Source organism: Schistocerca nitens, chromosome 9 (assembly GCF_023898315.1).
Source record: "Schistocerca nitens isolate TAMUIC-IGC-003100 chromosome 9, iqSchNite1.1, whole genome shotgun sequence".
NCBI lineage: Eukaryota > Metazoa > Arthropoda > Insecta > Orthoptera > Acrididae > Schistocerca > Schistocerca nitens.
In genome coordinates, this window is record NC_064622.1 from 402,060,600 (window position 1) to 402,071,064 (window position 10,465).

Sequence of the window (10,465 nt, forward strand, 5' to 3'; positions counted from 1 at the left end):
ATTGCACCTTTACTTATCTCTCCTGCATACAGCAGCACTCCACCATTTTGTGTTTGATCTTCCCCAGATTCTCTTCATCTTTTTACATAGTCCCAATGTATCCAGTCATTTGCCCTATATCTCTCTTTCGACGTAATTTCTCGCCTCTCTCAATGGTCTTACTTTCCAAAATTCAACGTGGTTTTTCCTTTTCAGGCTAAAGATCACATCTTTTAGCTCTATCCGGTTGTTTTAGCTTATGTGATAAGAATTTTTTTGTACGGTTTATCGGTCCACAGGTCCCGATTGTCCTGGTAGGGCTGCTACTCCATGGTCTAGACACCTAAGATTTTAATTTAGAGCGTTAGCCGTCAGCTACAGAACACGATAACTGTCCCTCCGCAGTAAGGAGTAGTTACGTGCATCACCGTTGTCCTAGTTGCCAAGGATGTCCCATCGCTATGTGAAGTGACAGTGCCTCCTGCCATAGTCACAGAGGAAAAAGGAAAGGATAACAAGAGAGGATGTTGTGAAACACTTTGTCTGGATTCTCTGTGGTGCCCTGCATGGCACGGGAGACCATGCCTGTAGTTACGTTACCGCTAGTACAGCCCTCCACATCATTGGTACACACAGACCCGCTCGTTCACACAGTGTTTCGCCGAGGCGGTGTCTGCTGAGGGAGGTTCATATACTAACGCAAGAAATTTTCGGTAAATTTGTGTACACACGGTTATGGGGCTGCACATAACAGCGAAAGCTGCAGTCTGAATATCTTTACAACAAGGAGCAAAATTACGTCGTACAAAGAAAATGGTCAAGTTTGGACTAAGTCATTAACGACCTAACAGTCGTAATTGTAATATGGCAATTCGTTTGGGCTCGTCTTTCTTTCACTCTTATTATTCAGTTGTTAGAGTATTTGTATCTAGTTCCGATGATACTGTGATCAATAAAAAGTTTATTTAGGATTGTTGACAGTGGTTTCATCCTAAGTTCATTAGTAGCGTATTGCGTGGAGCAGTTAGAGCTGACAGGGACTGTGTTTATGTTTTGCTGGACATTTACAGCTGTGGGTAGGAGAAGGAAAGCTCGCGGTGTGTAGATGTCGAAAAAGGCCACTTGATTGCTGTTGTGGAACAAGGAGGGATTCGGACGCAGGTATATCGGAAGGGCCTAGGAGCCCTAGCTACTACTTTCAGGCAGTGGAACTGACTTTGGCGAACACTGGTCGAGCAGCGGGGGTGTCCTAGCATCAATGAGAGAGGAGCCCCTAGTGCATTGTCCCAAAGGCTATAGCCCCATTTTCTACAAGTGCTTTAGCCGAGTCGCGAAAGCTTTGCGCCTTTGATAATTGTTCCTGGCCAGGGAGAGAGGACTCTTCTGAATATCCCGGTATCCACCTTATGTTTCCTGTCAACCTTCCTGCCAAGACCCATATCTGCTAGAGTCGTGAAAAGCATTTGGACACGGTGGCTGAAATCGGACCAACATGATAGGACGTTTGCCAATGTGTCGATGGGACAGCTCTCGCATTTGTCACTCAGGTACCCACATCAGGTTGCTTCCCACTTGCGCCGGCCGGGGTGACTGAGCGGTTCTAGGCGCTACAGTCTGGAACCGCGCGGCCGCTACGGTCGCAGGTTCGAATCCTGCCTCGGGCATGGATGTGTGTGATGTCCTTAGGTTAGTTCGGTTTAAGTAGTTCTAAGTTCTAGAAGACTGATGAACTGAGAAGTTAAGTCTCATAGTGCTCAGAGCCATTTGAACCATTTTCGGATACCTAGTGAGACGGCATGTACCTGTTCACATGCAGCTGCTTTTTGCATGACGTCATGTAATAAAGCAACCTGTGTTTAGTGGTCCTGAACTCCTGCTGGTTTCTGGAGATAGATTCCTTTTCCTTTCCAAACGGTATGATCTTACAGTTTCAAATACTCTGTTCGATCGTGCAAGAGATTGACATTAGCGATATGAATGTGGCGACGTGAAGAAGACTGATGGAAGAAATATGTTGCAACTAATAGAATCTTTAGTAAATGTCAGTACGAATATCTGTAGCCTTGAACGAATTATACACTCTGCAGCGGGATTGTACGCTGATTTGAAACTTCCACGTAGATTAAAACTGTGTGCCGTACCGGGACTCTAACCCGAGACCTTTGCATTTCGCCAGCAGGTGCTCTAGCACCTGTGCTACCCAAACACGTCTCGGGACTGGCCTTCACAGTAGCAGATACAGGGCAAAGGTTTGAGTCCCGGTCCGGCGCAAAGTTTTAACATGGCAAGAATTTAATCATCCCACTCAAAAGATTTAATAGGGTACAGTGTATCAGAAGAAAAATTTAAGTACGTCTTACAAGGAAGCATCATCAACTTGACATCAAATTTTATGAAGATAAAAGCACACTTTCAAGACAGCCCCAGCAAACGATCCCTAGCGAAAATTTAGGCCATAATTCTGATAATGGAGTTTTTAGTAACTTAAAATCTCACACTTTACACCAAAACAGATGCGTTGTAGATTTACAGTCGTATGTCTAGCTTATACAGTAAGTAAATTATAGCATCAGTACGAGTGTCTAACAATTTAGGTAGTGTCTAACAATATAGGTAACCTCTGAGAAGCATCAAGTGGAGATTTTAGAGTGCCATAGGGCAAGTGCTTGAATTCTACAAGGTAATGGCAGTGCTAACGTTGCTTCGTGGATGTGGAAAATGGGTATTACGAAAGCAAAGGACTAAAAGGGTAAACAGCTCACTTATGATATTACTTAGAAGAGCAGCAGGTGCACATTATTGGGAAGAAACAAAAATGAAAATATTAAGCATACCGTATTGACCTTGAGTGGAGAATAACGAAATAGAGAAATAAACAGACTGAAAATATACGTGAAATAACGGACACACTTATTAAAACACCATTGAAATTAAGATTGTGCAATTCATGTTACAGCAGAGGGAGCAGCGTTTTTTGTTTTTTGAACGAAATACATACTACGTAAGTAAGTTTTTATTTCGTACTTCACAACATGAAGTGCCAATTGATAGGACACATTCGTCAATCGTTAGAAACAATGCGTTATGTAATCAACATCTTATAAAAAAGAAGAAAAAGTCGAAATATTTATCACCAGTTCCTGCACGAAATCAACATGCAGTGTGTTTGAGGAGAAATTTCGAGTTTCTGGACCGTATAAGTTGGTGTCGCGTATTTTGTAATAAGATTGGTAAAACAGTGGCCCGTGGGGGGATCGAACCCACGACCTTCGCGTTATTAGCACGACGCTCTAACCAACTGAGCTAACGGGCCCACGTATCAGAAAAGCTTCTACGACGTTTAAACAGAGTCCGACCGCTACTTTCTCAGAGATAAAATAACATTTTAAACACATTTGTGAAGCATTGCCGCACCAATACGTATGGGAGTCCTTTCCTTACTGTGACTGCGGCGAAGAGGTGGAGAACAGTACATCACATAACACCTGGCTGTTTCCTCGGTGCATTTACAAGGACAGTGGAAGGCCTTCACAATTTATCTGACTGGATTTCAATCATGGGTTTAGGAATGTAAACCCATTATGAACTAGAGATTGTGTGTATCTATGTTAAACGGTATATATTTGTTGTAAACAGTTACGTAGTACTTTCTCGTCTCTTTATAAGGTGGATAAATAAATAGTGTTAAACTCCAAAAACAAAAGTAACACGTATTTGTTACTGTTTAATTCACGATGACTTTTCCAAGGCTATTAATCCAGAACCACTATTTATCTTCTTCGTCTGTTATCAGTGACGACCGCATAATCTGCTGACGGGAAGACCGTGCAGAAAGTATCCACATATATCTGGGCAACCGCAGGAGCCATGTGTGTAACAGCTTATCTTCTGCAGCTACTACAGGTTTTAATCTTCAACGATAGTCGATAGATCAAGTTCTTAACTACGTAGATGAGTTCGTGTGGTTTCCGGCCTTATGTCAGCTAACTTCTAGTTGATGTCTCTAGCGAGGCTACTAGAACACATGCAAAACCGAATATATCACCAAAGTTTCGATCTTTTGAAATGAAATAATTTCATTTTGTGTTGTGGTTAGTTGCTGTGAGAACGGCATTGGTTGTCTATCTTACTGCAGAAGTGAAACAGCAGTCAAAGTGGTGGACGGAACTCGGTTGTCGCCCGCCAAAAATGCGCAGCCCATATCATCTGCAGTACAGGTGGTGTTTTCTCGGGTAGAAACTGCATTCTCGTAGGATATCACCTTGTAACGGCAATAACTAGGTAAAGCTATGCCAGGATTCTCGATCACTGGGCGAAAAATAAAACATGGAAATTGGTCTGGATTGGAAACGAAAGGATACCATCTTTTGTCAGAATAATAAACATGCCCACAAATGTGTTATGCCAATGGGGAAAACTATTCCAATAAATCTAAAACTACCATTTTCCATCTCTAATACTGACTATACCCCTTCGACATATTTCATATTGTTTTATGTAACCCGTACATATTTAAACGATGTGACGTACTCGCCGGCCGCGGTGGCCGTGCGGTTCTGGCGCTGCAGTTCGGAACCGCGGGACTGCTACGGTCGCGGGTTCGAGTCCTGCCTCGGGCATGGGTGTGTGTGATGTCCTTAGGTTAGTTAGGTTTAAGTAGTTCTAAGCTCTAGGGGACTTATGACCTAATATGTTGAGTCCTATAGTGCTCAGAGCCATTTTTTGATGTGACTTACTCCAGATGTTCGCCACTAATCTTCTAATCGGATATTATCGGTGTATTTCTCGCTGTTATATGCATTATCTTCCATTTATACACACTTGCCTTTCGTTACATCAAGTGGAAATCACGTAAAAGCTTGCAGCACTTCCTAACGATCGTATAACCACGATATTTTCCCGTAACATCAGCATCGTCAGTGAACACGTCGGTAGTCATGTTGCTCTTGAGAAATAGTTTGTACATACTGAGAAAATTAGTGGTTCTGTCATTTGCAGTACAGTATAAAGTACTGGGTTTTATTAGCTAAACATTCTTTGAATCGATTACGTGTATGCGATGACATTATGCATTGCTGTATCTTGTTATTAGTCGACAGTGTGGTATGTTTTTCTGAAACCTAATGAAACGGCATATAGCTGTTCACATGCAACTGCTATTTGCATAACGTCATGTAATAAAGCAACCTGTGTTTCACACTAGTGGTCCTGAACTCCTGCTGCCTACAGTTTCAAATACTCTGTACGATCGTGCAAGGTATAGATTTTAGCGATATGAATGTGGCGACCTGAAGAAGACTGAAGGAAGAAATATGTTCCAACTAACAGAATCTTCCGTAAATGTCAGTACAAATATCTCTAGCCTTGAACAAATTATTCACTCTGCAGCGGAGTGTGCGCTGATTTGAAACTTCCACGTAGATTAAAACAATGTGCCGGACCTGGACGAACCCAAGACTTTTGCCTTTCGCCTGCAGGTGCTCTCAAGCACCTGTGCTACCAAAACACGTCTCAGGACCGGTCTTCACAGTTGCACATAAAAGGCAGAGGTCCTGGGTTTGACTCCTGGTCCAACGCAAAGTTTTAAGCTTCCAGGAATTTAATTTCTAATCCCGCCCAAAAGAGTTAATAGATGACTTGTTTTAGAAAAGTCGGTACAGTGTACCAGAAGAAAAATTTAAGTACGTCTTACAAGGAAACATCACCAACTTGAAATCACATTTTATGAAGATAGAAGCACACTTTCAAGACAACCCCAGCAACCGATCCCGCCCGAAAATTTGGACCATAATTCTGATAGTGCAGTTATGACCTTATGGATGTACAGCTCCCTCTACAGCCGCCTTATATCCGAGCCCGAAGCACTGTACAGAGGCGACAACCAGAACCCTTCCACTCACGGGATGTCGAAGGCGAGGGCAGAGGAGGTGGGGGAAAGTGCCACGTCTGTCCAACGTGTGTCAAAATCTTATTCGAGAAACGCATGTTGATATATGCGAAAAGTAAGTAAATAATATGATAACGTAATATGTCTGTCTTACGCACACAGACGTTCAATATTACTCATATTTTAACAATATTCCCACTATATACACTTCAAAATTAAAATGGATACACCTAAGCAACTGAAGAATTTACTGATTTTCGGTTTACAGTTTAATCATTCCCATAACGAACAACAGCGCAGCTGCTGCAAATTTACGTCCGATTAACAGTGTTAGTTTTACAATACAAAAATGATGGACAACATCGATGATAATAACTGAGCAGCGTTACGCTATTTCTGTAATGACACACACACTTGTTTCATTCGTTTATACTGTATTCGTGCATCACAACATAAAATCATGGCGGTAAAAAAGAAAGAGAGTTGTCATTACGTCACAAAGTTGTAGCCGACATCCGTCATCTTACATAGCCCAAAACATTTGGTTCACCGCATTTAAACCTCCGTGGCTCACCGTCGTGACACTGCCCTGTGATGTCACTCTTACAAACACGTTCCCAGTTTCGACTATTGGGGACATCTATCGACTTTTTTAGTTGTATCCCAAATAGTGTCTGGTGCTTTGATTGTGTGGAGACAAAGTTGTTTCATCGAAAATGCCAGCTTGAGTTTGTACTTACGGGTGTGCTAATCAATCTGATCGTAAGCTGAAGATTAAAAAAATCACATTTCATTCGTGAGTGCAGCCATTAAAGCAATATTTTCTTTTGTACGTATGAATAGTGCTTGGCGCTGTTTACGATTATTGTTTCCTGTATTTTTCATTGCCTTCCAAATCGCAAACGCCTCTACATTCGAGCGTCTTTTTATCAACAGTCTCGTCCGCCCACAACACGTGCGACGTGACCGCCTTTATAAATACTCTGGCTAGAAAAGCCGGAGATAGCGGTCGTGTGGTGTGTGTGTGTGTGTGTGTGTGTGTGTGTGTGTGTGTGACGCGCGCGCGCCGTTTGCTTCCTTTCTGAAGAACGCTTTGGCCGTATACTTACGTGAGCGACCTTTTCGTCTTGCCTCTCTGGCTGCCGCTCGACGAGTGATTAGCAATCCATCCGCTTCACAGTATAGCTATTCCCGCATGAAGTTTGTCTTAAATAATGAACTACGCTTTAACTAGAAGATAAATACAACGCCAGGAGAAAACATTGGCATTCATTACGCCGCATTGGGGTTGTCTGTAGCACAAACTTTCCACGAGTTAGCAAATTATATGAAATGCCTGACACAGTGCTAAGTAAAATTTGGAACTAAACTGAAAACGTTTCTCTTTGACAACTCCTCCTGTTATGCGGAAGACTATCTATTATTGTTATATGTAACTGGTGATGGGTAGGAAAATCCTGACTAACATCTGTCGTTAAATAAAAAACAAAGAAACTAATGAATGATAAGCGTGGAGACATATTTCTAAAAAAATATTGATCATATAAAATGACTCGGTTCACAAAATTAAGATTTGTCGTGCAAATGGTACATGGACCATGCAACTAACCAACCAACTAACCGACTCTTGATATATCATAAAGCATGGTATAGACTTACATACTTTGAAAACTTCAAAATGAGATTCAAAAGTAAAATAAAGCAGATGATCAAAGTAGACGTACATTCCAATCGTGTTTCGTTATTCCTGAAAAAGTGACGGAGCTACTGGCGAGAAATATTCTGGCAAAAGAAATAAATTGGCTATTGTTGGAAAGGCAGGCCTATATGTTACATAGGTCAGGCTATTATTACTAAAAAAATAACGTACATGCATCAAAATCAAAATGTCCATTGTGCGATGACTAAGCGTTTGAGACGTTTCATGTAATCGCATTTATAGTATTATACAGCTTTTTTACTCCTTAAATTGCTGGTATCGGTCACACATTGAATGACACATCATAGGTAAGATTTCAAAGTGAGCAGACACGTAAACTACAGTGAGACTAATGCACTGACAATCTAATAAAACAAGAATTCTATCTTTATGGAGGTTTACTCCTATGCAGTTTATTTGTTTGACATTTAAATAATAGAATGAGATTTTCACTCTGCAGCGGAGTGTGCGCTGATATGAAACTTCCTGGCAGATTAAAACTGTGTGCCCAACCGAGACTCGAACTCGGGACCTTTGCCTTTCGCGGGCAAGTGCTCTACCATCTGAGCTACCGAAGCACGACTCACGCCCGCTCCTCACAGCTTTACTTCCGCCAGTATCTGTAAAGTTTGGAAGGTAGGAGACGAGATACTGGCAGAAGTAAAGCTGTGAGGACCGGGCGTGAGTCGTGCTTCGGTAGCTCAGATGGTAGAGCACTTGCCCGCGAAAGGCAAAGGTCCCGAGTTCGAGTCTCGGTCGGGCACACAGTTTTAATCTGCCAGGAAGTTTCATTTAAATAATAGTTTACTTTGGTAGACACATACAAGGTATGATAGCATGAATTGCTTCCTTCTTTATTGCATACATTTATGATTCAAATAGTTCAAATGGCTCTAAGCACTATGGGACTTAACATCTGTGGTCATTAGTCCCCTAGACTTAGAACCATTTAAACCTAACTAACCTGAGGACATCACACTCTCCCGTGCCCGAGGCAGGATTCGAATCTGCAACTGTGGCAGCAGCGCGGTTTCGGACCGAAGCGCCTAGAACCGCTCGGCCACAGCGACCGGTGTCTATGGTCTAACGAAGGACACGAACGTAAGGTTGCTTTTTTTATTTTTTTAAAGTGGAATTACAAGAATTACTAAAGCACCCTTTTCACGTCACTTCGTTCTCTTGTAGGTTATTCTAAATATATCAGCAAAGAACAAGTTACGTTAACGAGGCCAAATGTGTCGCATTGCTAGAAGAACTACGTATTCAAGAACAGAAAAACATTCGAAATTGCCTTCCTGCCACTATGTTATTCATGTAAGCACTGCAATTTTAAGTGTTTAAAACAGCTGTTGCGTGCACACGACAGAAATAATGAAGAAGAAGAAGAAGAAGAAGAAGAAACAATCGTGAACAGTAGTCTGATGGTCTGGGCTAAATGAGATAACGGCATTCTCCGCCCACTCCGGTTTCAAAACAACGTGCAGCCTAAGTCTGTAGGGGCGTCTCCCTCCTTTCTTTCCCTCCGTGATAAAAATGTTGAAAGCAGAGAGATCTCTGGCGCAAACCACAGGTTAGAAACCGCCCACTGTGACACAATGAACAAAGCATGGTACCAGCGTCAAAATTGTAATGCGTAAAGCTCTTACTGTAATGCACAGTACACAGTACTTCGCGCTTGGGCATTAAGCGATTGCAGTGGGGCGAGGCGAGTACCAGACAACCGTTTGGCGCGCATGTTTAAAAGCGGAACGCTCAAGTCGTATCTGCGTAAAATTTAAATTATGGCCCAAATTTTCATACACGATCGATTACTTGGGATGTCATCTTACAACAGTGCTTTTTTCTTCTTAAAATATGACATTAAGTTGGTGATGTTTTCATTGTTAGTAGAGGGGATGACATCTGTAAATGCAGTAGGTTTATAAGGAAGAAAGTGAGTATCAGAGAGGAATCAATCGGTCACTTTAGAATTTCAGATCGAAATACTAAGAAACCTATGCTTTCAACAAATACTTCAAATTTTTGCTAGGTTTGAAGCGGTACAGTCGGGTAAGTAGACGATTTCATGTCATTCTCCGTCTTAGCTGTTGTTCTAAATGGTTCGCTGTCATAAAGGAACGGTAGGTTGCTTTACGTCTGGAACAATACATTTCCCGCGCCTCCAGGGTTCATCCCTGGTGTTATGCCTTCAGAACTTAAATTATATTAAATCTTATAATTTCCATTGAAGGCTGTCTAGTAACATAAAATATAGTCGCACATAAATTTTATGTGTGAAATTGATGTTACGTAGTGCTGTTATCGAATAAAAGACAATATCGCTCCGATATCGATTAATTGTGCATTAACGACATTCTTTCATCATACGTGATGGCATAGTGCCATCAACATTTGTCCCCGGTTTAAAGTGGTTCTAATGCTTGAGGATTACACATCCAGAAGAAATACTAAAACACTCTCCTGGCCCGAAATGCTATGCTACCTTTGATTTATCGGAAAGTACCGTTAAATAAGCCAAAATATTATTGCTATCAATTAAATGGCATCGCTAGATATGAAATTGTGTGGTTAGTCTTACAGGCCCTGCTGCTTATTCTAATTACTTTATCATTTTTCAGAACCTATATAATAGGTGTACTGGGGGACCAAGGGCAGCTACTTAATTTCAGTTATCCGCCGTCGGGAAGGGAAAGCGGTGTGAAAGTCTGATGGACGGAGGAGAGTGCGATAGTGAACGTAAGCTGATTCATTTGAGAAACATTTAACTTGATATTGCGCTCAATAGAACAGACAGGACGTAAAAGAAATAACTCTTATCTATGAGAAGAACGACAGTTGTATGCAAGCGAAGTCTTGTATCTTAAGTATTAATAAATGTAATGTTATCACTGATAAACGTA

General features: G+C 41.6%; 1 non-coding gene across 1 annotated transcript; it reads right to left on the reverse strand.

Moving 5' to 3' along the window:
- Positions 1-3,218: 3,218 nt before the first annotated feature.
- Positions 3,219-3,292, reverse strand: Trnai-aau (transfer RNA isoleucine (anticodon AAU)). Its single transcript has one exon. It is a non-coding gene; the product is annotated as a tRNA-Ile (tRNA).
- Positions 3,293-10,465: the final 7,173 nt, after the last annotated feature.